This window comes from Phyllobates terribilis, unplaced genomic scaffold (assembly GCF_046119375.1).
Source record: "Phyllobates terribilis strain yellow unplaced genomic scaffold, ASM4611937v1 Scaffold_30__1_contigs__length_15301838, whole genome shotgun sequence".
NCBI classification, from domain to species: Eukaryota; Metazoa; Chordata; class Amphibia; order Anura; family Dendrobatidae; genus Phyllobates; species Phyllobates terribilis.
Window position 1 is genome coordinate 9,895,375 of NW_027362790.1, and position 24,294 is coordinate 9,919,668.

The 24,294-nt window shown below is 45.8% G+C and overlaps 17 non-coding genes and 3 pseudogenes across 17 annotated transcripts; all 20 read right to left on the reverse strand.

Annotated features, from left to right (window-relative positions):
• Positions 1 to 18: 18 nt before the first annotated feature.
• LOC141180405 (U2 spliceosomal RNA) lies at positions 19 to 209 on the reverse strand. The gene has a single exon (XR_012256154.1). It is a non-coding gene; the product is annotated as a U2 spliceosomal RNA (small nuclear RNA).
• A 1,115-nt stretch (positions 210 to 1,324) lies between these two features.
• On the reverse strand, positions 1,325 to 1,515 carry LOC141180406 (U2 spliceosomal RNA). The gene has a single exon (XR_012256155.1). It is a non-coding gene; the product is annotated as a U2 spliceosomal RNA (small nuclear RNA).
• Positions 1,516 to 2,630: 1,115 nt separating this feature from the next.
• Positions 2,631 to 2,816, reverse strand: LOC141179840 (U2 spliceosomal RNA). Its single transcript, XR_012255794.1, has one exon. It is a non-coding gene; the product is annotated as a U2 spliceosomal RNA (small nuclear RNA).
• A 789-nt stretch (positions 2,817 to 3,605) lies between these two features.
• LOC141180085 (U2 spliceosomal RNA) lies at positions 3,606 to 3,697 on the reverse strand (annotated as a pseudogene).
• A 1,115-nt stretch (positions 3,698 to 4,812) lies between these two features.
• LOC141179505 (U2 spliceosomal RNA) lies at positions 4,813 to 5,003 on the reverse strand. The gene has a single exon (XR_012255514.1). It is a non-coding gene; the product is annotated as a U2 spliceosomal RNA (small nuclear RNA).
• Positions 5,004 to 6,118: 1,115 nt separating this feature from the next.
• Positions 6,119 to 6,304, reverse strand: LOC141179841 (U2 spliceosomal RNA). Its single transcript, XR_012255795.1, has one exon. It is a non-coding gene; the product is annotated as a U2 spliceosomal RNA (small nuclear RNA).
• A 789-nt stretch (positions 6,305 to 7,093) lies between these two features.
• Positions 7,094 to 7,185, reverse strand: LOC141180087 (U2 spliceosomal RNA; annotated as a pseudogene).
• Positions 7,186 to 8,300: 1,115 nt separating this feature from the next.
• Positions 8,301 to 8,491, reverse strand: LOC141180408 (U2 spliceosomal RNA). The gene has a single exon (XR_012256156.1). It is a non-coding gene; the product is annotated as a U2 spliceosomal RNA (small nuclear RNA).
• Positions 8,492 to 9,606: 1,115 nt separating this feature from the next.
• Positions 9,607 to 9,797, reverse strand: LOC141180409 (U2 spliceosomal RNA). The gene has a single exon (XR_012256157.1). It is a non-coding gene; the product is annotated as a U2 spliceosomal RNA (small nuclear RNA).
• Positions 9,798 to 10,912: 1,115 nt separating this feature from the next.
• LOC141179842 (U2 spliceosomal RNA) lies at positions 10,913 to 11,098 on the reverse strand. The gene has a single exon (XR_012255796.1). It is a non-coding gene; the product is annotated as a U2 spliceosomal RNA (small nuclear RNA).
• Positions 11,099 to 11,887: 789 nt separating this feature from the next.
• On the reverse strand, positions 11,888 to 11,979 carry LOC141180088 (U2 spliceosomal RNA; annotated as a pseudogene).
• Positions 11,980 to 13,094: 1,115 nt separating this feature from the next.
• Positions 13,095 to 13,285, reverse strand: LOC141179507 (U2 spliceosomal RNA). Its single transcript, XR_012255516.1, has one exon. It is a non-coding gene; the product is annotated as a U2 spliceosomal RNA (small nuclear RNA).
• Positions 13,286 to 14,400: 1,115 nt separating this feature from the next.
• Positions 14,401 to 14,591, reverse strand: LOC141179399 (U2 spliceosomal RNA). The gene has a single exon (XR_012255418.1). It is a non-coding gene; the product is annotated as a U2 spliceosomal RNA (small nuclear RNA).
• Positions 14,592 to 15,706: 1,115 nt separating this feature from the next.
• Positions 15,707 to 15,897, reverse strand: LOC141180410 (U2 spliceosomal RNA). The gene has a single exon (XR_012256158.1). It is a non-coding gene; the product is annotated as a U2 spliceosomal RNA (small nuclear RNA).
• A 1,115-nt stretch (positions 15,898 to 17,012) lies between these two features.
• Positions 17,013 to 17,203, reverse strand: LOC141180411 (U2 spliceosomal RNA). Its single transcript, XR_012256159.1, has one exon. It is a non-coding gene; the product is annotated as a U2 spliceosomal RNA (small nuclear RNA).
• Positions 17,204 to 18,318: 1,115 nt separating this feature from the next.
• On the reverse strand, positions 18,319 to 18,509 carry LOC141179571 (U2 spliceosomal RNA). Its single transcript, XR_012255573.1, has one exon. It is a non-coding gene; the product is annotated as a U2 spliceosomal RNA (small nuclear RNA).
• Positions 18,510 to 19,624: 1,115 nt separating this feature from the next.
• On the reverse strand, positions 19,625 to 19,815 carry LOC141179636 (U2 spliceosomal RNA). The gene has a single exon (XR_012255632.1). It is a non-coding gene; the product is annotated as a U2 spliceosomal RNA (small nuclear RNA).
• A 1,115-nt stretch (positions 19,816 to 20,930) lies between these two features.
• LOC141180412 (U2 spliceosomal RNA) lies at positions 20,931 to 21,121 on the reverse strand. Its single transcript, XR_012256160.1, has one exon. It is a non-coding gene; the product is annotated as a U2 spliceosomal RNA (small nuclear RNA).
• Positions 21,122 to 22,233: 1,112 nt separating this feature from the next.
• Positions 22,234 to 22,424, reverse strand: LOC141180413 (U2 spliceosomal RNA). The gene has a single exon (XR_012256161.1). It is a non-coding gene; the product is annotated as a U2 spliceosomal RNA (small nuclear RNA).
• Positions 22,425 to 23,536: 1,112 nt separating this feature from the next.
• Positions 23,537 to 23,727, reverse strand: LOC141180414 (U2 spliceosomal RNA). The gene has a single exon (XR_012256162.1). It is a non-coding gene; the product is annotated as a U2 spliceosomal RNA (small nuclear RNA).
• Between the last annotated feature and the right edge of the window lie 567 nt (positions 23,728 to 24,294).

Genomic DNA, 24,294 nt, shown 5'->3' on the forward strand with positions numbered 1-24,294 from the left:
TTAGAAACTGCATTAAAGAAGGGGTGCACCGGTCCTGGAGATACTGCAATACCAGGTCAATGCGTGGAGTGGACAGAGCAAGCTCTTTTTCCATCTCCCTGTTCTAAAAATCCATTTAATATATGGTCCCCAGATAGGGGACGTATCAGATATTAAACTGATAAGAACAGATACTACACTTGATCTTAGCCAAAAGGCCGAGAAGCGATAACCAGAATTGGTTTCAAACTACGGAGCCACCCAAGGATCCTGAAAAGTCCATTTGTGGAGATGAGCTCCTGGACTCCCGTTAAGAAGACATGTTGTCAACCTCTAGATCCCTTACATGCCTGCACTTTTCGGCTTGCTGCTGCTGCAATCCACGCGTTTTAGATCTGCATAACTCCACCTCTTTAAACACAGCACCTTCACCCCCTGCTGTTCCCACCCACCTCAACACCGTTGGAAGGGAGGAGAACCAATTAAGGCGGGGGGTGGGGTGGAACGAGCAGCTGTCTACCCTTAGCAGGAGGGCTCCTGATTACATACCTCTCCTGCTGCTGCTGCTGCTGGCTGTCCAGCAGCAGACTGAAGGTGGCTGCTGCTGTGCACAGGTATATAAAGGCTCAGAGCCTATTATGACACGCGCAGCCAGCGTTCCATTGCCACATTCCATCTACTGCAGGCAGGATACCTGGCTGGCTGAATGTCGCTGAGAAGCTCACAGAGACCGCCATAAGCAACAGTTTAACAGAATGCCACAGACTAATCAACCAAACTTTTTGGGTTGGGTTCTCTTTTATAGTCTGCAGGCATTAAATGAAAGAAGTCAGTGTTCCAGCAGAAGGAGACAACGTTTCAGAAAAGGCATTGTAGCAAACCAAAAAAGAAATTTTAAGCGCAGCAGAGTAACCAGCGCACATACCTGTTAGCTCAGGTGAGTTTAAAAGGCTGCTGTTGATAACAAGAGCATTTGCTAAATAGATGGTGTGTGTGCAACAATATACTGAAAGGTCAATTATATTGTGCAGCTTATCTCACCACCTGTAGTTATTTAGGTGAAAGCTCCAAAATGCTTGCCTAATATGTCTGTTTATCCAAAAGGAAGTAAAAAGGGAGAGCTAGAAAGATAGCATTGCATCACATTACATGGCAATGCAATGCACAGTTGCTGAAGTTGAACCAAAATGAGCTTGTAATCTGGCTTCTGCAACTTTGAACATGAAAAATCCAATGAGGAGAAGAAAAGCAAAGCCAAAGAGTCCATCCCAAAATCCGACAAACAAGCAAAATGAACAAAAAACATTGAATTCAATTCTTTCTGATTTTAGAAACTGCATTAAAGAAGGGGTGCACCGGTCCTGGAGATACTGCAATACCAGGTCAATGCGTGGAGTGGACAGAGCAAGCTCTTTTTCCATCTCCCTGTTCTAAAAATCCATTTAATATATGGTCCCCAGATAGGGGACGTATCAGATATTAAACTGATAAGAACAGATACTACACTTGATCTTAGCCAAAAGGCCGAGAAGCGATAACCAGAATTGGTTTCAAACTACGGAGCCACCCAAGGATCCTGAAAAGTCCATTTGTGGAGATGAGCTCCTGGACTCCCGTTAAGAAGATATGTTGTCAACCTCTAGATCCCTTACATGCCTGCACTTTTCGGCTTGCTGCTGCTGCAATCCACGCGTTTTAGATCTGCATAACTCCACCTCTTTAAACACAGCACCTTCACCCCCTGCTGTTCCCACCCGCCTCAACACCGTTGGAAGGGAGGAGAACCAATTAAGGCGGGGGGTGGGGTGGAACGAGCAGCTGTCTACCCTTAGCAGGAGGGCTCCTGATTACATACCTCTCCTGCTGCTGCTGCTGCTGGCTGTCCAGCAGCAGACTGAAGGTGGCTGCTGCTGTGCACAGGTATATAAAGGCTCAGAGCCTATTATGACACGCGCAGCCAGCGTTCCATTGCCACATTCCATCTACTGCAGGCAGGATACCTGGCTGGCTGAATGTCGCTGAGAAGCTCACAGAGACCGCCATAAGCAACAGTTTAACAGAATGCCACAGACTAATCAACCAAACTTTTTGGGTTGGGTTCTCTTTTATAGTCTGCAGGCATTAAATGAAAGAAGTCAGTGTTCCAGCAGAAGGAGACAACGTTTCAGAAAAGGCATTGTAGCAAACCAAAAAAGAAATTTTAAGCGCAGCAGAGTAACCAGCGCACATACCTGTTAGCTCAGGTGAGTTTAAAAGGCTGCTGTTGATAACAAGGGCATTTGCTAAATAGATGGTGTGTGTGCAACAATATACTGAAAGGTCAATTATATTGTGCAGCTTATCTCACCAGCTGTAGTTATTTAGGTGAAAGCTCCAAAATGCTTGCCTAATATGTCTGTTTATCCAAAAGGAAGTAAAAAGGGAGAGCTAGAAAGATAGCATTGCATCACATTACATGGCAATGCAATGCACAGTTGCTGAAGTTGAACCAAAATGAGCTTGTAATCTGGCTTCTGCAACTTTGAACATGAAAAATCCAATGAGGAGAAGAAAAGCAAAGCCAAAGAGTCCATCCCAAAATCCGACAAACAAGCAAAATGAACAAAAAACATTGAATTCAATTCTTTCTGATTTTAGAAACTGCATTAAAGAAGGGGTGCACCGGTCCTGGAGATACTGCAATACCAGGTCAATGCGTGGAGTGGACAGAGCAAGCTCTTTTTCCATCTCCCTGTTCTAAAAATCCATTTAATATATGGTCCCCAGATAGGGGACGTATCAGATATTAAACTGATAAGAACAGATTTTTTTTTTTTTTATCGAAAGCCCGAATTCGTGTACAAAACCCGAGTGCGCTTAAAAAAGTGACAAGTGCCACAAAAAAAGTGCACTAGGATGCTGGTCTTCTTGAAACCCTCTCCAAAAGGAGAAGGGTCCCCCAAACCATTCCCCGTCCCTCCGAGCCAAAAGGCCACAGCGAGGAACAGGGACAAAAAGCCACCTCCAGCCGAAGCCAGAGGCGACCCAATCTTACCCCCAGCACCTGCCCGAGTTCTCACCCGAGCAAGGCACTGGGAGCCAAAGACTGTGCTCCCCTCCCGGAAGAGGGGAGCCAACAACGCTCTCCTCCCGAAAGAGGAGAGCCAGGGGGGTTCAGGGGGGAGCGGAACCTGATGGCCACACACTCCACCCCTAGACCTGCCAAGAGAGGAACCCGTAAGGGAACCGCATCCCGACAAAATCCTAGTAGGACGTGACACACGTGAATAAGTGGACACACAGTGACAAAGAAATTAAATAAATAGTGAAGGTTTCACAGTATAATACTGCCCGGACCTTCGACCGGGAATTGAAAAATTCCCCATCCTAAGGCCAGAAGGCCCGGAATAAGGGTGTGTGCGAAGAAAGAAAATTTGAAGTGCTTGTGCAAATGTGCCATAAACTCAAGTGGGGTTCCCAATCCCAGTGAGTTAAGGCACCCCAGGGTCACCATTCCTGGGGCACTTCACACTTCGGGCTTTCGATCTTCCCCGGCCCAATGGCGTCGATCCTGGGGGGCCATGCTTTCCACCAGATGACTATATTAGCCACCTGGCGTACTAACAAGCGCCTAAACCCCAGTGTGCATAATGTATCAATCTACTAGGGCGGCCAACATCCAAAACCGCCTTTTCGAAAGATACTACACTTGATCTTAGCCAAAAGGCCGAGAAGCGATAACCAGAATTGGTTTCAAACTACGGAGCCACCCAAGGATCCTGAAAAGTCCATTTGTGGAGATGAGCTCCTGGACTCCCGTTAAGAAGACATGTTGTCAACCTCTAGATCCCTTACATGCCTGCACTTTTCGGCTTGCTGCTGCTGCAATCCACGCATTTTAGATCTGCATAACTCCACCTCTTTAAACACAGCACCTTCACCCCCTGCTGTTCCCACCCGCCTCAACACCGTTGGAAGGGAGGAGAACCAATTAAGGCGGGGGGTGGGGTGGAACGAGCAGCTGTCTACCCTTAGCAGGAGGGCTCCTGATTACATACCTCTCCTGCTGCTGCTGCTGCTGGCTGTCCAGCAGCAGACTGAAGGTGGCTGCTGCTGTGCACAGGTATATAAAGGCTCAGAGCCTATTATGACACGCGCAGCCAGCGTTCCATTGCCACATTCCATCTACTGCAGGCAGGATACCTGGCTGGCTGAATGTCGCTGAGAAGCTCACAGAGACCGCCATAAGCAACAGTTTAACAGAATGCCACAGACTAATCAACCAAACTTTTTGGGTTGGGTTCTCTTTTATAGTCTGCAGGCATAAAATGAAAGAAGTCAGTGTTCCAGCAGAAGGAGACAACGTTTCAAAAAAGGCATTGTAGCAAACCAAAAAAGAAATTTTAAGCGCAGCAGAGTAACCAGCGCACATACCTGTTAGCTCAGGTGAGTTTAAAAGGCTGCTGTTGATAACAAGGGCATTTGCTAAATAGATGGTGTGTGTGCAACAATATACTGAAAGGTCAATTATATTGTGCAGCTTATCTCACCACCTGTAGTTATTTAGGTGAAAGCTCCAAAATGCTTGCCTAATATGTCTGTTTATCCAAAAGGAAGTAAAAAGGGAGAGCTAGAAAGATAGCATTGCATCACATTACATGGCAATGCAATGCACAGTTGCTGAAGTTGAACCAAAATGAGCTTGTAATCTGGCTTCTGCAACTTTGAACATGAAAAATCCAATGAGGAGAAGAAAAGCAAAGCCAAAGAGTCCATCCCAAAATCCGACAAACAAGCAAAATGAACAAAAAACATTGAATTCAATTCTTTCTGATTTTAGAAACTGCATTAAAGAAGGGGTGCACCGGTCCTGGAGATACTGCAATACCAGGTCAATGCGTGGAGTGGACAGAGCAAGCTCTTTTTCCATCTCCCTGTTCTAAAAATCCATTTAATATATGGTCCCCAGATAGGGGATGTATCAGATATTAAACTGATAAGAACAGATACTACACTTGATCTTAGCCAAAAGGCCGAGAAGCGATAACCAGAATTGGTTTCAAACTACGGAGCCACCCAAGGATCCTGAAAAGTCCATTTGTGGAGATGAGCTCCTGGACTCCCGTTAAGAAGACATGTTGTCAACCTCTAGATCCCTTACATGCCTGCACTTTTCGGCTTGCTGCTGCTGCAATCCACGCGTTTTAGATCTGCATAACTCCACCTCTTTAAACACAGCACCTTCACCCCCTGCTGTTCCCACCCGCCTCAACACCGTTGGAAGGGAGGAGAACCAATTAAGGCGGGGGGTGGGGTGGAACGAGCAGCTGTCTACCCTTAGCAGGAGGGCTCCTGATTACATACCTCTCCTGCTGCTGCTGCTGCTGGCTGTCCAGCAGCAGACTGAAGGTGGCTGCTGCTGTGCACAGGTATATAAAGGCTCAGAGCCTATTATGACACGCGCAGCCAGCGTTCCATTGCCACATTCCATCTACTGCAGGCAGGATACCTGGCTGGCTGAATGTCGCTGAGAAGCTCACAGAGACCGCCATAAGCAACAGTTTAACAGAATGCCACAGACTAATCAACCAAACTTTTTGGGTTGGGTTCTCTTTTATAGTCTGCAGGCATTAAATGAAAGAAGTCAGTGTTCCAGCAGAAGGAGACAACGTTTCAGAAAAGGCATTGTAGCAAACCAAAAAAGAAATTTTAAGCGCAGCAGAGTAACCAGCGCACATACCTGTTAGCTCAGGTGAGTTTAAAAGGCTGCTGTTGATAACAAGGGCATTTGCTAAATAGATGGTGTGTGTGCAACAATATACTGAAAGGTCAATTATATTGTGCAGCTTATCTCACCAGCTGTAGTTATTTAGGTGAAAGCTCCAAAATGCTTGCCTAATATGTCTGTTTATCCAAAAGGAAGTAAAAAGGGAGAGCTAGAAAGATAGCATTGCATCACATTACATGGCAATGCAATGCACAGTTGCTGAAGTTGAACCAAAATGAGCTTGTAATCTGGCTTCTGCAACTTTGAACATGAAAAATCCAATGAGGAGAAGAAAAGCAAAGCCAAAGAGTCCATCCCAAAATCCGACAAACAAGCAAAATGAACAAAAAACATTGAATTCAATTCTTTCTGATTTTAGAAACTGCATTAAAGAAGGGGTGCACCGGTCCTGGAGATACTGCAATACCAGGTCAATGCGTGGAGTGGACAGAGCAAGCTCTTTTTCCATCTCCCTGTTCTAAAAATCCATTTAATATATGGTCCCCAGATAGGGGACGTATCAGATATTAAACTGATAAGAACAGATTTTTTTTTTTTTTATCGAAAGCCCGAATTCGTGTACAAAACCCGAGTGCGCTTAAAAAAGTGACAAGTGCCACAAAAAAAGTGCACTAGGATGCTGGTCTTCTTGAAACCCTCTCCAAAAGGAGAAGGGTCCCCCAAACCATTCCCCGTCCCTCCGAGCCAAAAGGCCACAGCGAGGAACAGGGACAAAAAGCCACCTCCAGCCGAAGCCAGAGGCGACCCAATCTTACCCCCAGCACCTGCCCGAGTTCTCACCCGAGCAAGGCACTGGGAGCCAAAGACTGTGCTCCCCTCCCGGAAGAGGGGAGCCAACAACGCTCTCCTCCCGAAAGAGGAGAGCCAGGGGGGTTCAGGGGGGAGCGGAACCTGATGGCCACACACTCCCCCCCTAGACCTGCCAAGAGAGGAACCCGTAAGGGAACCGCATCCCGACAAAATCCTAGTAGGACGTGACACACGTGAATAAGTGGACACACAGTGACAAAGAAATTAAATAAATAGTGAAGGTTTCACAGTATAATACTGCCCGGACCTTCGACCGGGAATTGAAAAATTCCCCATCCTAAGGCCAGAAGGCCCGGAATAAGGGTGTGTGCGAAGAAAGAAAATTTGAAGTGCTTGTGCAAATGTGCCATAAACTCAAGTGGGGTTCCCAATCCCAGTGAGTTAAGGCACCCCAGGGTCACCATTCCTGGGGCACTTCACACTTCGGGCTTTCGATCTTCCCCGGCCCAATGGCGTCGATCCTGGGGGGCCATGCTTTCCACCAGATGACTATATTAGCCACCTGGCGTACTAACAAGCGCCTAAACCCCAGTGTGCATAATGTATCAATCTACTAGGGCGGCCAACATCCAAAACCGCCTTTTCGAAAGATACTACACTTGATCTTAGCCAAAAGGCCGAGAAGCGATAACCAGAATTGGTTTCAAACTACGGAGCCACCCAAGGATCCTGAAAAGTCCATTTGTGGAGATGAGCTCCTGGACTCCCGTTAAGAAGACATGTTGTCAACCTCTAGATCCCTTACATGCCTGCACTTTTCGGCTTGCTGCTGCTGCAATCCACGCGTTTTAGATCTGCATAACTCCACCTCTTTAAACACAGCACCTTCACCCCCTGCTGTTCCCACCCGCCTCAACACCGTTGGAAGGGAGGAGAACCAATTAAGGCGGGGGGTGGGGTGGAACGAGCAGCTGTCTACCCTTAGCAGGAGGGCTCCTGATTACATACCTCTCCTGCTGCTGCTGCTGCTGGCTGTCCAGCAGCAGACTGAAGGTGGCTGCTGCTGTGCACAGGTATATAAAGGCTCAGAGCCTATTATGACACGCGCAGCCAGCGTTCCATTGCCACATTCCATCTACTGCAGGCAGGATACCTGGCTGGCTGAATGTCGCTGAGAAGCTCACAGAGACCGCCATAAGCAACAGTTTAACAGAATGCCACAGACTAATCAACCAAACTTTTTGGGTTGGGTTCTCTTTTATAGTCTGCAGGCATAAAATGAAAGAAGTCAGTGTTCCAGCAGAAGGAGACAACGTTTCAAAAAAGGCATTGTAGCAAACCAAAAAAGAAATTTTAAGCGCAGCAGAGTAACCAGCGCACATACCTGTTAGCTCAGGTGAGTTTAAAAGGCTGCTGTTGATAACAAGGGCATTTGCTAAATAGATGGTGTGTGTGCAACAATATACTGAAAGGTCAATTATATTGTGCAGCTTATCTCACCACCTGTAGTTATTTAGGTGAAAGCTCCAAAATGCTTGCCTAATATGTCTGTTTATCCAAAAGGAAGTAAAAAGGGAGAGCTAGAAAGATAGCATTGCATCACATTACATGGCAATGCAATGCACAGTTGCTGAAGTTGAACCAAAATGAGCTTGTAATCTGGCTTCTGCAACTTTGAACATGAAAAATCCAATGAGGAGAAGAAAAGCAAAGCCAAAGAGTCCATCCCAAAATCCGACAAACAAGCAAAATGAACAAAAAACATTGAATTCAATTCTTTCTGATTTTAGAAACTGCATTAAAGAAGGGGTGCACCGGTCCTGGAGATACTGCAATACCAGGTCAATGCGTGGAGTGGACAGAGCAAGCTCTTTTTCCATCTCCCTGTTCTAAAAATCCATTTAATATATGGTCCCCAGATAGGGGACGTATCAGATATTAAACTGATAAGAACAGATACTACACTTGATCTTAGCCAAAAGGCCGAGAAGCGATAACCAGAATTGGTTTCAAACTACGGAGCCACCCAAGGATCCTGAAAAGTCCATTTGTGGAGATGAGCTCCTGGACTCCCGTTAAGAAGACATGTTGTCAACCTCTAGATCCCTTACATGCCTGCACTTTTCGGCTTGCTGCTGCTGCAATCCACGCGTTTTAGATCTGCATAACTCCACCTCTTTAAACACAGCACCTTCACCCCCTGCTGTTCCCACCCACCTCAACACCGTTGGAAGGGAGGAGAACCAATTAAGGCGGGGGGTGGGGTGGAACGAGCAGCTGTCTACCCTTAGCAGGAGGGCTCCTGATTACATACCTCTCCTGCTGCTGCTGCTGCTGGCTGTCCAGCAGCAGACTGAAGGTGGCTGCTGCTGTGCACAGGTATATAAAGGCTCAGAGCCTATTATGACACGCGCAGCCAGCGTTCCATTGCCACATTCCATCTACTGCAGGCAGGATACCTGGCTGGCTGAATGTCGCTGAGAAGCTCACAGAGACCGCCATAAGCAACAGTTTAACAGAATGCCACAGACTAATCAACCAAACTTTTTGGGTTGGGTTCTCTTTTATAGTCTGCAGGCATTAAATGAAAGAAGTCAGTGTTCCAGCAGAAGGAGACAACGTTTCAGAAAAGGCATTGTAGCAAACCAAAAAAGAAATTTTAAGCGCAGCAGAGTAACCAGCGCACATACCTGTTAGCTCAGGTGAGTTTAAAAGGCTGCTGTTGATAACAAGAGCATTTGCTAAATAGATGGTGTGTGTGCAACAATATACTGAAAGGTCAATTATATTGTGCAGCTTATCTCACCACCTGTAGTTATTTAGGTGAAAGCTCCAAAATGCTTGCCTAATATGTCTGTTTATCCAAAAGGAAGTAAAAAGGGAGAGCTAGAAAGATAGCATTGCATCACATTACATGGCAATGCAATGCACAGTTGCTGAAGTTGAACCAAAATGAGCTTGTAATCTGGCTTCTGCAACTTTGAACATGAAAAATCCAATGAGGAGAAGAAAAGCAAAGCCAAAGAGTCCATCCCAAAATCCGACAAACAAGCAAAATGAACAAAAAACATTGAATTCAATTCTTTCTGATTTTAGAAACTGCATTAAAGAAGGGGTGCACCGGTCCTGGAGATACTGCAATACCAGGTCAATGCGTGGAGTGGACAGAGCAAGCTCTTTTTCCATCTCCCTGTTCTAAAAATCCATTTAATATATGGTCCCCAGATAGGGGACGTATCAGATATTAAACTGATAAGAACAGATACTACACTTGATCTTAGCCAAAAGGCCGAGAAGCGATAACCAGAATTGGTTTCAAACTACGGAGCCACCCAAGGATCCTGAAAAGTCCATTTGTGGAGATGAGCTCCTGGACTCCCGTTAAGAAGATATGTTGTCAACCTCTAGATCCCTTACATGCCTGCACTTTTCGGCTTGCTGCTGCTGCAATCCACGCGTTTTAGATCTGCATAACTCCACCTCTTTAAACACAGCACCTTCACCCCCTGCTGTTCCCACCCGCCTCAACACCGTTGGAAGGGAGGAGAACCAATTAAGGCGGGGGGTGGGGTGGAACGAGCAGCTGTCTACCCTTAGCAGGAGGGCTCCTGATTACATACCTCTCCTGCTGCTGCTGCTGCTGGCTGTCCAGCAGCAGACTGAAGGTGGCTGCTGCTGTGCACAGGTATATAAAGGCTCAGAGCCTATTATGACACGCGCAGCCAGCGTTCCATTGCCACATTCCATCTACTGCAGGCAGGATACCTGGCTGGCTGAATGTCGCTGAGAAGCTCACAGAGACCGCCATAAGCAACAGTTTAACAGAATGCCACAGACTAATCAACCAAACTTTTTGGGTTGGGTTCTCTTTTATAGTCTGCAGGCATAAAATGAAAGAAGTCAGTGTTCCAGCAGAAGGAGACAACGTTTCAAAAAAGGCATTGTAGCAAACCAAAAAAGAAATTTTAAGCGCAGCAGAGTAACCAGCGCACATACCTGTTAGCTCAGGTGAGTTTAAAAGGCTGCTGTTGATAACAAGGGCATTTGCTAAATAGATGGTGTGTGTGCAACAATATACTGAAAGGTCAATTATATTGTGCAGCTTATCTCACCAGCTGTAGTTATTTAGGTGAAAGCTCCAAAATGCTTGCCTAATATGTCTGTTTATCCAAAAGGAAGTAAAAAGGGAGAGCTAGAAAGATAGCATTGCATCACATTACATGGCAATGCAATGCACAGTTGCTGAAGTTGAACCAAAATGAGCTTGTAATCTGGCTTCTGCAACTTTGAACATGAAAAATCCAATGAGGAGAAGAAAAGCAAAGCCAAAGAGTCCATCCCAAAATCCGACAAACAAGCAAAATGAACAAAAAACATTGAATTCAATTCTTTCTGATTTTAGAAACTGCATTAAAGAAGGGGTGCACCGGTCCTGGAGATACTGCAATACCAGGTCAATGCGTGGAGTGGACAGAGCAAGCTCTTTTTCCATCTCCCTGTTCTAAAAATCCATTTAATATATGGTCCCCAGATAGGGGACGTATCAGATATTAAACTGATAAGAACAGATTTTTTTTTTTTTTATCGAAAGCCCGAATTCGTGTACAAAACCCGAGTGCGCTTAAAAAAGTGACAAGTGCCACAAAAAAAGTGCACTAGGATGCTGGTCTTCTTGAAACCCTCTCCAAAAGGAGAAGGGTCCCCCAAACCATTCCCCGTCCCTCCGAGCCAAAAGGCCACAGCGAGGAACAGGGACAAAAAGCCACCTCCAGCCGAAGCCAGAGGCGACCCAATCTTACCCCCAGCACCTGCCCGAGTTCTCACCCGAGCAAGGCACTGGGAGCCAAAGACTGTGCTCCCCTCCCGGAAGAGGGGAGCCAACAACGCTCTCCTCCCGAAAGAGGAGAGCCAGGGGGGTTCAGGGGGGAGCGGAACCTGATGGCCACACACTCCACCCCTAGACCTGCCAAGAGAGGAACCCGTAAGGGAACCGCATCCCGACAAAATCCTAGTAGGACGTGACACACGTGAATAAGTGGACACACAGTGACAAAGAAATTAAATAAATAGTGAAGGTTTCACAGTATAATACTGCCCGGACCTTCGACCGGGAATTGAAAAATTCCCCATCCTAAGGCCAGAAGGCCCGGAATAAGGGTGTGTGCGAAGAAAGAAAATTTGAAGTGCTTGTGCAAATGTGCCATAAACTCAAGTGGGGTTCCCAATCCCAGTGAGTTAAGGCACCCCAGGGTCACCATTCCTGGGGCACTTCACACTTCGGGCTTTCGATCTTCCCCGGCCCAATGGCGTCGATCCTGGGGGGCCATGCTTTCCACCAGATGACTATATTAGCCACCTGGCGTACTAACAAGCGCCTAAACCCCAGTGTGCATAATGTATCAATCTACTAGGGCGGCCAACATCCAAAACCGCCTTTTCGAAAGATACTACACTTGATCTTAGCCAAAAGGCCGAGAAGCGATAACCAGAATTGGTTTCAAACTACGGAGCCACCCAAGGATCCTGAAAAGTCCATTTGTGGAGATGAGCTCCTGGACTCCCGTTAAGAAGACATGTTGTCAACCTCTAGATCCCTTACATGCCTGCACTTTTCGGCTTGCTGCTGCTGCAATCCACGCATTTTAGATCTGCATAACTCCACCTCTTTAAACACAGCACCTTCACCCCCTGCTGTTCCCACCCGCCTCAACACCGTTGGAAGGGAGGAGAACCAATTAAGGCGGGGGGTGGGGTGGAACGAGCAGCTGTCTACCCTTAGCAGGAGGGCTCCTGATTACATACCTCTCCTGCTGCTGCTGCTGCTGGCTGTCCAGCAGCAGACTGAAGGTGGCTGCTGCTGTGCACAGGTATATAAAGGCTCAGAGCCTATTATGACACGCGCAGCCAGCGTTCCATTGCCACATTCCATCTACTGCAGGCAGGATACCTGGCTGGCTGAATGTCGCTGAGAAGCTCACAGAGACCGCCATAAGCAACAGTTTAACAGAATGCCACAGACTAATCAACCAAACTTTTTGGGTTGGGTTCTCTTTTATAGTCTGCAGGCATAAAATGAAAGAAGTCAGTGTTCCAGCAGAAGGAGACAACGTTTCAAAAAAGGCATTGTAGCAAACCAAAAAAGAAATTTTAAGCGCAGCAGAGTAACCAGCGCACATACCTGTTAGCTCAGGTGAGTTTAAAAGGCTGCTGTTGATAACAAGGGCATTTGCTAAATAGATGGTGTGTGTGCAACAATATACTGAAAGGTCAATTATATTGTGCAGCTTATCTCACCACCTGTAGTTATTTAGGTGAAAGCTCCAAAATGCTTGCCTAATATGTCTGTTTATCCAAAAGGAAGTAAAAAGGGAGAGCTAGAAAGATAGCATTGCATCACATTACATGGCAATGCAATGCACAGTTGCTGAAGTTGAACCAAAATGAGCTTGTAATCTGGCTTCTGCAACTTTGAACATGAAAAATCCAATGAGGAGAAGAAAAGCAAAGCCAAAGAGTCCATCCCAAAATCCGACAAACAAGCAAAATGAACAAAAAACATTGAATTCAATTCTTTCTGATTTTAGAAACTGCATTAAAGAAGGGGTGCACCGGTCCTGGAGATACTGCAATACCAGGTCAATGCGTGGAGTGGACAGAGCAAGCTCTTTTTCCATCTCCCTGTTCTAAAAATCCATTTAATATATGGTCCCCAGATAGGGGATGTATCAGATATTAAACTGATAAGAACAGATACTACACTTGATCTTAGCCAAAAGGCCGAGAAGCGATAACCAGAATTGGTTTCAAACTACGGAGCCACCCAAGGATCCTGAAAAGTCCATTTGTGGAGATGAGCTCCTGGACTCCCGTTAAGAAGACATGTTGTCAACCTCTAGATCCCTTACATGCCTGCACTTTTCGGCTTGCTGCTGCTGCAATCCACGCGTTTTAGATCTGCATAACTCCACCTCTTTAAACACAGCACCTTCACCCCCTGCTGTTCCCACCCGCCTCAACACCGTTGGAAGGGAGGAGAACCAATTAAGGCGGGGGGTGGGGTGGAACGAGCAGCTGTCTACCCTTAGCAGGAGGGCTCCTGATTACATACCTCTCCTGCTGCTGCTGCTGCTGGCTGTCCAGCAGCAGACTGAAGGTGGCTGCTGCTGTGCACAGGTATATAAAGGCTCAGAGCCTATTATGACACGCGCAGCCAGCGTTCCATTGCCACATTCCATCTACTGCAGGCAGGATACCTGGCTGGCTGAATGTCGCTGAGAAGCTCACAGAGACCGCCATAAGCAACAGTTTAACAGAATGCCACAGACTAATCAACCAAACTTTTTGGGTTGGGTTCTCTTTTATAGTCTGCAGGCATTAAATGAAAGAAGTCAGTGTTCCAGCAGAAGGAGACAACGTTTCAGAAAAGGCATTGTAGCAAACCAAAAAAGAAATTTTAAGCGCAGCAGAGTAACCAGCGCACATACCTGTTAGCTCAGGTGAGTTTAAAAGGCTGCTGTTGATAACAAGGGCATTTGCTAAATAGATGGTGTGTGTGCAACAATATACTGAAAGGTCAATTATATTGTGCAGCTTATCTCACCAGCTGTAGTTATTTAGGTGAAAGCTCCAAAATGCTTGCCTAATATGTCTGTTTATCCAAAAGGAAGTAAAAAGGGAGAGCTAGAAAGATAGCATTGCATCACATTACATGGCAATGCAATGCACAGTTGCTGAAGTTGAACCAAAATGAGCTTGTAATCTGGCTTCTGCAACTTTGAACATGAAAAATCCAATGAGGAGAAGAAAAGCAAAGCCAAAGAGTCCATCCCAAAATCCGACAAACAAGCAAAATGAACAAAAAACATTGAATTCAATTCTTTCTGATTTTAGAAACTGCATTAAAGAAGGGGTGCACCGGTCCTGGAGATACTGCAATACCAGGTCAATGCATGGAGTGGACAGAGCAAGCTCTTTTTCCATCTCCCTGTTCTAAAAATCCATTTAATATATGGTCCCCAGATAGGGGACGTATCAGATATTAAACTGATAAGAACAGATACTACACTTGATCTTAGCCAAAAGGCCGAGAAGCGATAACCAGAATTGGTTTCAAACTACGGAGCCACCCAAGGATCCTGAAAAGTCCATTTGTGGAGATGAGCTCCTGGACTCCCATTAAGAAGACATGTTGTCAACCTCTAGATCCCTTACATGCCTGCACTTTTCGGCTTGCTGCTGCTGCAATCCACGCGTTTTAGATCTGCATAACTCCACCTCTTTAAACAAAGCACCTTCACCCCCTGCTGTTCCCACCCGCCTCAACACCGTTGGAAGGGAGGAGAACCAATTAAGGCGGGGGGTGGGGTGGAACGAGCAGCTGTCTACCCTTAGCAGGAGGGCTCCTGATTACATACCTCTCCTGCTGCTGCTGCTGCTGGCTGTCCAGCAGCAGACTGAAGGTGGCTGCTGCTGTGCACAGGTATATAAAGGCTCAGAGCCTATTATGACACGCGCAGCCAGCGTTCCATTGCCACATTCCATCTACTGCAGGCAGGATACCTGGCTGGCTGAATGTCGCTGAGAAGCTCACAGAGACCGCCATAAGCAACAGTTTAACAGAATGCCACAGACTAATCAACCAAACTTTTTGGGTTGGATTCTCTTTTATAGTCTGCAGGCATTAAATGAAAGAAGTCAGTGTTCCAGCAGAAGGAGACAACGTTTCAGAAAAGGCATTGTAGCAAACCAAAAAAGAAATTTTAAGCGCAGCAGAGTAACCAGCGCACATACCTGTTAGCTCAGGTGAGTTTAAAAGGCTGCTGTTGATAACAAGGGCATTTGCTAAATAGATGGTGTGTGTGCAACAATATACTGAAAGGTCAATTATATTGTGCAGCTTATCTCACCACCTGTAGTTATTTAGGTGAAAGCTCCAAAATGCTTGCCTAATATGTCTGTTTATCCAAAAGGAAGTAAAAAGGGAGAGCTAGAAAGATAGCATTGCATCACATTACATGGCAATGCAATGCACAGTTGCTGAAGTTGAACCAAAATGAGCTTGTAATCTGGCTTCTGCAACTTTGAACATGAAAAATCCAATGAGGAGAAGAAAAGCAAAGCCAAAGAGTCCATCCCAAAATCCGACAAACAAGCAAAATGAACAAAAAACATTGAATTCAATTCTTTCTGATTTTAGAAACTGCATTAAAGAAGGGGTGCACCGGTCCTGGAGATACTGCAATACCAGGTCAATGCGTGGAGTGGACAGAGCAAGCTCTTTTTCCATCTCCCTGTTCTAAAAATCCATTTAATATATGGTCCCCAGATAGGGGACGTATCAGATATTAAACTGATAAGAACAGATACTACACTTGATCTTAGCCAAAAGGCCGAGAAGCGATAACCAGAATTGGTTTCAAACTACGGAGCCACCCAAGGATCCTGAAAAGTCCATTTGTGGAGATGAGCTCCTGGACTCCCGTTAAGAAGACATGTTGTCAACCTCTAGATCCCTTACATGCCTGCACTTTTCGGCTTGCTGCTGCTGCAATCCACGCGTTTTAGATCTGCATAACTCCACCTCTTTAAACACAGCACCTTCACCCCCTGCTGTTCCCACCCGCCTCAACACCGTTGGAAGGGAGGAGAACCAATTAAGGCGGGGGGTGGGGTGGAACGAGCAGCTGTCTACCCTTAGCAGGAGGGCTCCTGATTACATACCTCTCCTGCTGCTGCTGCTGCTGGCTGTCCAGCAGCAGACTGAAGGTGGCTGCTGCTGTGCACAGGTATATAAAGGCTCAGAGCCTATTATGACACGCGCAGCCAGCGTTCCATTGCCACATTCCATCTACTGCAGGCAGGATACCTGGCTGGCTGAATGTCGCTGAGAAGCTCACAGAGACCGCCATAAGCAACAGTTTAACAGAATGCCACAGACTAATCAACCAAACTTTTTGGGTTGGGTTCTCTTTTATAGTCTGCAGGCATTAAATGAAAGAAGTCAGTGTTCCAGCAGAAGGAGACAACGTTTCAGAAAAGGCATTGTAGCAAACCAAAAAAGAAATTTTAAGCGCAGCAGAGTAACCAGCGCACATACCTGTTAGCTCAGGTGAGTTTAAAAGGCTGCTGTTGATAACAAGGGCATTTGCTAAATAGATGGTGTGTGTGCAACAATATACTGAAAGGTCAATTATATTGTGCAGCTTATCTCACCACCTGTAGTTATTTAGGTGAAAGCTCCAAAATGCTTGCCTAATATGTCTGTTTATCCAAAAGGAAGTAAAAAGGGAGAGCTAGAAAGATAGCATTGCATCACATTACATGGCAATGCAATGCACAGTTGCTGAAGTTGAACCAAAATGAGCTTGTAATCTGGCTTCTGCAACTTTGAACATGAAAAATCCAATGAGGAGAAGAAAAGCAAAGCCAAAGAGTCCATCCCAAAATCCGACAAACAAGCAAAATGAACAAAAAACATTGAATTCAATTCTTTCTGATTTTAGAAACTGCATTAAAGAAGGGGTGCACCGGTCCTGGAGATACTGCAATACCAGGTCAATGCGTGGAGTGGACAGAGCAAGCTCTTTTTCCATCTCCCTGTTCTAAAAATCCATTTAATATATGGTCCCCAGATAGGGGACGTATCAGATATTAAACTGATAAGAACAGATACTACACTTGATCTTAGCCAAAAGGCCGAGAAGCGATAACCAGAATTGGTTTCAAACTACGGAGCCACCCAAGGATCCTGAAAAGTCCATTTGTGGAGATGAGCTCCTGGACTCCCGTTAAGAAGACATGTTGTCAACCTCTAGATCCCTTACATGCCTGCACTTTTCGGCTTGCTGCTGCTGCAATCCACGCGTTTTAGATCTGCATAACTCCACCTCTTTAAACACAGCACCTTCACCCCCTGCTGTTCCCACCCGCCTCAACACCGTTGGATGGGAGGAGAACCAATTAAGGCGGGGGGTGGGGTGGAACGAGCAGCTGTCTACCCTTAGCAGGAGGGCTCCTGATTACATACCTCTCCTGCTGCTGCTGCTGCTGGCTGTCCAGCAGCAGACTGAAGGTGGCTGCTGCTGTGCACAGGTATATTAAGGCTCAGAGCCTATTATGACACGCGCAGCCAGCGTTCCATTGCCACATTCCATCTACTGCAGGCAGGATACCTGGCTGGCTGAATGTCGCTGAGAAGCTCACAGAGACCGCCATAAGCAACAGTTTAACAGAATGCCACAGACTAATCAACCAAACTTTTTGGGTTGGGTTCTCTTTTATAGTCTGCAGGCATTAAATGAAAGAAGTCAGTGTTCCAGCAGAAGGAGACAACGTTTCAGAAAAGGCATTGTAGCAAACCAAAAAAGAAATTTTAAGCGCAGCAGAGTAACCAGCGCACATACCTGTTAGCTCAGGTGAGTTTAAAAGGCTGCTGTTGATAACAAGGGCATTTGCTAAATAGATGGTGTGTGTGCAACAATATACTGAAAGGTCAATTATATTGTGCAGCTTATCTCACCACCTGTAGTTATTTAGGTGAAAGCTCCAAAATGCTTGCCTAATATGTCTGTTTATCCAAAAGGAAGTAAAAAGGGAGAGCTAGAAAGATAGCATTGCATCACATTACATGGCAATGCAATGCACAGTTGCTGAAGTTGAACCAAAATGAGCTTGTAATCTGGCTTCTGCAACTTTGAACATGAAAAATCCAATGAGGAGAAGAAAAGCAAAGCCAAAGAGTCCATCCCAAAATCCGACAAACAAGCAAAATGAACAAAAAACATTGAATTCAATTCTTTCTGATTTTAGAAACTGCATTAAAGAAGGGGTGCACCGGTCCTGGAGATACTGCAATACCAGGTCAATGCGTGGAGTGGACAGAGCAAGCTCTTTTTCCATCTCCCTGTTCTAAAAATCCATTTAATATATGGTCCCTAGATAGGGGACGTATCAGATATTAAACTGATAAGAACAGATACTACACTTGATCTTAGCCAAAAGGCCGAGAAGCGATAACCAGAATTGGTTTCAAACTACGGAGCCACCCAAGGATCCTGAAAAGTCCATTTGTGGAGATGAGCTCCTGGACTCCCGTTAAGAAGACATGTTGTCAACCTCTAGATCCCTTACATGCCTGCACTTTTCGGCTTGCTGCTGCTGCAATCCACGCGTTTTAGATCTGCATAACTCCACCTCTTTAAACACAGCACCTTCACCCCCTGCTGTTCCCACCCGCCTCAACACCGTTGGAAGGGAGGAGAACCAATTAAGGCGGGTGGTGGGGTGGAACGAGCAGCTGTCTACCCTTAGCAGGAGGGCTCCTGATTACATACCTCTCCTGCTGCTGCTGCTGCTGGCTGTCCAGCAGCAGACTGAAGGTGGCTGCTGCTGTGCACAGGTATATAAAGGCTCAGAGCCTATTATGACACGCGCAGCCAGCGTTCCATTGCCACATTCCATCTACTGCAGGCAGGATACCTGGCTGGCTGAATGTCGCTGAGAAGCTCACAGAGACCGCCATAAGCAACAGTTTAACAGAATGCCACAGACTAATCAACCAAACTTTTTGGGTTGGGTTCTCTTTTATAGTCTGCAGGCATTAAATGAAAGAAGTCAGTGTTCCAGCAGAAGGAGACAACGTTTCAGAAAAGGCATTGTAGCAAACCAAAAAAGAAATTTTAAGCGCAGCAGAGTAACCAGCGCACATACCTGTTAGCTCAGGTGAGTTTAAAAGGCTGCTGTTGATAACAAGGGCATTTGCTAAATAGATGGTGTGTGTGCAACAATATACTGAAAGGTCAATTATATTGTGCAGCTTATCTCACCACCTGTAGTTATTTAGGTGAAAGCTCCAAAATGCTTGCCTAATATGTCTGTTTATCCAAAAGGAAGTAAAAAGGGAGAGCTAGAAAGATAGCATTGCATCACATTACATGGCAATGCAATGCACAGTTGCTGAAGTTGAACCAAAATGAGCTTGTAATCTGGCTTCTGCAACTTTGAACATGAAAAATCCAATGAGGAGAAGAAAAGCAAAGCCAAAGAGTCCATCCCAAAATCCGACAAACAAGCAAAATGAACAAAAAACATTGAATTCAATTCTTTCTGATTTTAGAAACTGCATTAAAGAAGGGGTGCACCGGTCCTGGAGATACTGCAATACCAGGTCAATGGGTGGAGTGGACAGAGCAAGCTCTTTTTCCATCTCCCTGTTCTTAAAATCCATTTAATATATGGTCCCCAGATAGGGGACGTATCAGATATTAAACTGATAAGAACAGATACTACACTTGATCTTAGCCAAAAGGCCGAGAAGCGATAACCAGAATTGGTTTCAAACTACGGAGCCACCCAAGGATCCTGAAAAGTCCATTTGTGGAGATGAGCTCCTGGACTCCCGTTAAGAAGACATGTTGTCAACCTCTAGATCCCTTACATGCCTGCACTTTTCGGCTTGCTGCTGCTGCAATCCACGCGTTTTAGATCTGCATAACTCCACCTCTTTAAACACAGCACCTTCACCCCCTGCTGTTCCCACCCGCCTCAACACCGTTGGAAGGGAGGAGAACCAATTAAGGCGGGGGGTGGGGTGGAACGAGCAGCTGTCTACCCTTAGCAGGAGGGCTCCTGATTACATACCTCTCCTGCTGCTGCTGCTGCTGGCTGTCCAGCAGCAGACTGAAGGTGGCTGCTGCTGTGCACAGGTATATAAAGGCTCAGAGCCTATTATGACACGCGCAGCCAGCGTTCCATTGCCACATTCCATCTACTGCAGGCAGGATACCTGGCTGGCTGAATGTCGCTGAGAAGCTCACAGAGACCGCCATAAGCAACAGTTTAACAGAATGCCACAGACTAATCAACCAAACTTTTTGGGTTGGGTTCTCTTTTATAGTCTGCAGGCATTAAATGAAAGAAGTCAGTGTTCCAGCAGAAGGAGACAACGTTTCAGAAAAGGCATTGTAGCAAACCAAAAAAGAAATTTTAAGCGCAGCAGAGTAACCAGCGCACATACCTGTTAGCTCAGGTGAGTTTAAAAGGCTGCTGTTGATAACAAGGGCATTTGCTAAATAGATGGTGTGTGTGCAACAATATACTGAAAGGTCAATTATATTGTGCAGCTTATCTCACCACCTGTAGTTATTTAGGTGAAAGCTCCAAAATGCTTGCCTAATATGTCTGTTTATCCAAAAGGAAGTAAAAAGGGAGAGCTAGAAAGATAGCATTGCATCACATTACATGGCAATGCAATGCACAGTTGCTCAAGTTGAACCAAAATGAGCTTGTAATCTGGCTTCTGCAACTTTGAACATGAAAAATCCAATGAGGAGAAGAAAAGCAAAGCCAAAGAGTCCATCCCAAAATCCGACAAACAAGCAAAATGAACAAAAAACATTGAATTCAATTCTTTCTGATTTTAGAAACTGCATTAAAGAAGGGGTGCACCGGTCCTGGAGATACTGCAATACCAGGTCAATGCGTGGAGTGGACAGAGCAAGCTCTTTTTCCATCTCCCTGTTCTAAAAATCCATTTAATATATGGTCCCCAGATAGGGGACGTATCAGATATTAAACTGATAAGAACAGATACTACACTTGATCTTAGCCAAAAGGCCGAGAAGCGATAACCAGAATTGGTTTCAAACTACGGAGCCACCCAAGGATCCTGAAAAGTCCATTTGTGGAGATGAGCTCCTGGACTCCCGTTAAGAAGACATGTTGTCAACCTCTAGATCCCTTACATGCCTGCGCTTTTCGGCTTGCTGCTGCTGCAATCCACGCGTTTTAGATCTGCATAACTCCACCTCTTTAAACACAGCACCTTCACCCCCTGCTGTTCCCACCCGCCTCAACACCGTTGGAAGGGAGGAGAACCAATTAAGGCGGGGGGTGGGGTGGAACGAGCAGCTGTCTACCCTTAGCAGGAGGGCTCCTGATTACATACCTCTCCTGCTGCTGCTGCTGGCTGTCCAGCAGCAGACTGAAGGTGGCTGCTGCTGTGCACAGGTATATAAAGGCTCAGAGCCTATTATGACACGCGCAGCCAGCGTTCCATTGCCACATTCCATCTACTGCAGGCAGGATACCTGGCTGGCTGAATGTCGCTGAGAAGCTCACAGAGACCGCCATAAGCAACAGTTTAACAGAATGCCACAGACTAATCAACCAAACTTTTTGGGTTGGGTTCTCTTTTATAGTCTGCAGGCATTAAATGAAAGAAGTCAGTGTTCCAGCAGAAGGAGACAACGTTTCAGAAAAGGCATTGTAGCAAACCAAAAAAGAAATTTTAAGCGCAGCAGAGTAACCAGCGCACATACCTGTTAGCTCAGGTGAGTTTAAAAGGCTGCTGTTGATAACAAGGGCATTTGCTAAATAGATGGTGTGTGTGCAACAATATACTGAAAGGTCAATTATATTGTGCAGCTTATCTCACCACCTGTAGTTATTTAGGTGAAAGCTCCAAAATGCTTGCCTAATATGTCTGTTTATCCAAAAGGAAGTAAAAAGGGAGAGCTAGAAAGATAGCATTGCATCACATTACATGGCAATGCAATGCACAGTTGCTCAAGTTGAACCAAAATGAGCTTGTAATCTGGCTTCTGCAACTTTGAACATGAAAAATCCAATGAGGAGAAGAAAAGCAAAGCCAAAGAGTCCATCCCAAAATCCGACAAACAAGCAAAATGAACAAAAAACATTGAATTCAATTCTTTCTGATTTTAGAAACTGCATTAAAGAAGGGGTGCACCGGTCCTGGAGATACTGCAATACCAGGTCAATGCGTGGAGTGGACAGAGCAAGCTCTTTTTCCATCTCCCTGTTCTAAAAATCCATTTAATATATGGTCCCCAGATAGGGGACGTATCAGATATTAAACTGATAAGAACAGATACTACACTTGATCTTAGCCAAAAGGCCGAGAAGCGATAACCAGAATTGGTTTCAAACTACGGAGCCACCCAAGGATCCTGAAAAGTCCATTTGTGGAGATGAGCTCCTGGACTCCCGTTAAGAAGACATGTTGTCAACCTCTAGATCCCTTACATGCCTGCACTTTTCGGCTTGCTGCTGCTGCAATCCACGCGTTTTAGATCTGCATAACTCCACCTCTTTAAACACAGCACCTTCACCCCCTGCTGTTCCCACCCGCCTCAACACCGTTGGAAGGGAGGAGAACCAATTAAGGCGGGGGGTGGGGTGGAACGAGCAGCTGTCTACCCTTAGCAGGAGGGCTCCTGATTACATACCTCTCCTGCTGCTGCTGCTGGCTGTCCAGCAGCAGACTGAAGGTGGCTGCTGCTGTGCACAGGTATATAAAGGCTCAGAGCCTATTATGACACGCGCAGCCAGCGTTCCATTGCCACATTCCATCTACTGCAGGCAGGATACCTGGCTGGCTGAATGTCGCTGAGAAGCTCACAGAGACCGCCATAAGCAACAGTTTAACAGAATGCCACAGACTAATCAACCAAACTTTTTGGGTTGGGTTCTCTTTTATAGTCTGCAGGCATTAAATGAAAGAAGTCAGTGTTCCAGCAGAAGGAGACAACGTTTCAGAAAAGGCATTGTAGCAAACCAAAAAAGAAATTTTAAGCGCAGCAGAGTAACCAGCGCACATACCTGTTAGCTCAGGTGAGTTTAAAAGGCTGCTGTTGATAACAAGGGCATTTGCTAAATAGATGGTGTGTGTGCAACAATATACTGAAAGGTCAATTATATTGTGCAGCTTATCTCACCACCTGTAGTTATTTAGGTGAAAGCTCCAAAATGCTTGCCTAATATGTCTGTTTATCCAAAAGGAAGTAAAAAGGGAGAGCTAGAAAGATAGCATTGCATCACATTACATGGCAATGCAATGCACAGTTGCTCAAGTTGAACCAAAATGAGCTTGTAATCTGGCTTCTGCAACTTTGAACATGAAAAATCCAATGAGGAGAAGAAAAGCAAAGCCAAAGAGTCCATCCCAAAATCCGACAAACAAGCAAAATGAACAAAAAACATTGAATTCAATTCTTTCTGATTTTAGAAACTGCATTAAAGAAGGGGTGCACCGGTCCTGGAGATACTGCAATACCAGGTCAATGCGTGGAGTGGACAGAGCAAGCTCTTTTTCCATCTCCCTGTTCTAAAAATCCATTTAATATATGGTCCCCAGATAGGGGACGTATCAGATATTAAACTGATAAGAACAGATACTACACTTGATCTTAGCCAAAAGGCCGAGAAGCGATAACCAGAATTGGTTTCAAACTACGGAGCCACCCAAGGATCCTGAAAAGTCCATTTGTGGAGATGAGCTCCTGGACTCCCGTTAAGAAGACATGTTGTCAACCTCTAGATCCCTTACATGCCTGCACTTTTCGGCTTGCTGCTGCTGCAATCCACGCGTTTTAGATCTGCATAACTCCACCTCTTTAAACACAGCACCTTCACCCCCTGCTGTTCCCACCCGCCTCAACACCGTTGGAAGGGAGGAGAACCAATTAAGGCGGGGGGTGGGGTGGAAAGAGCAGCTGTCTACCCTTAGCAGGAGGGCTCCTGATTACATACCTCTCCTGCTGCTGCTGCTGCTGGCTGTCCAGCAGCAGACTGAAGGTGGCTGCTGCTGTGCACAGGTATATAAAGGCTCAGAGCCTATTATGACACGCGCAGTCAGCGTTCCATTGCCACATTCCATCTACTGCAGGCAGGATACCTGGCTGGCTGAATGTCGCTGAGAAGCTCACAGAGACCGCCATAAGCAACAGTTTAACAGAATGCCACAGACTAATCAACCAAACTTTTTGGGTTGGGTTCTC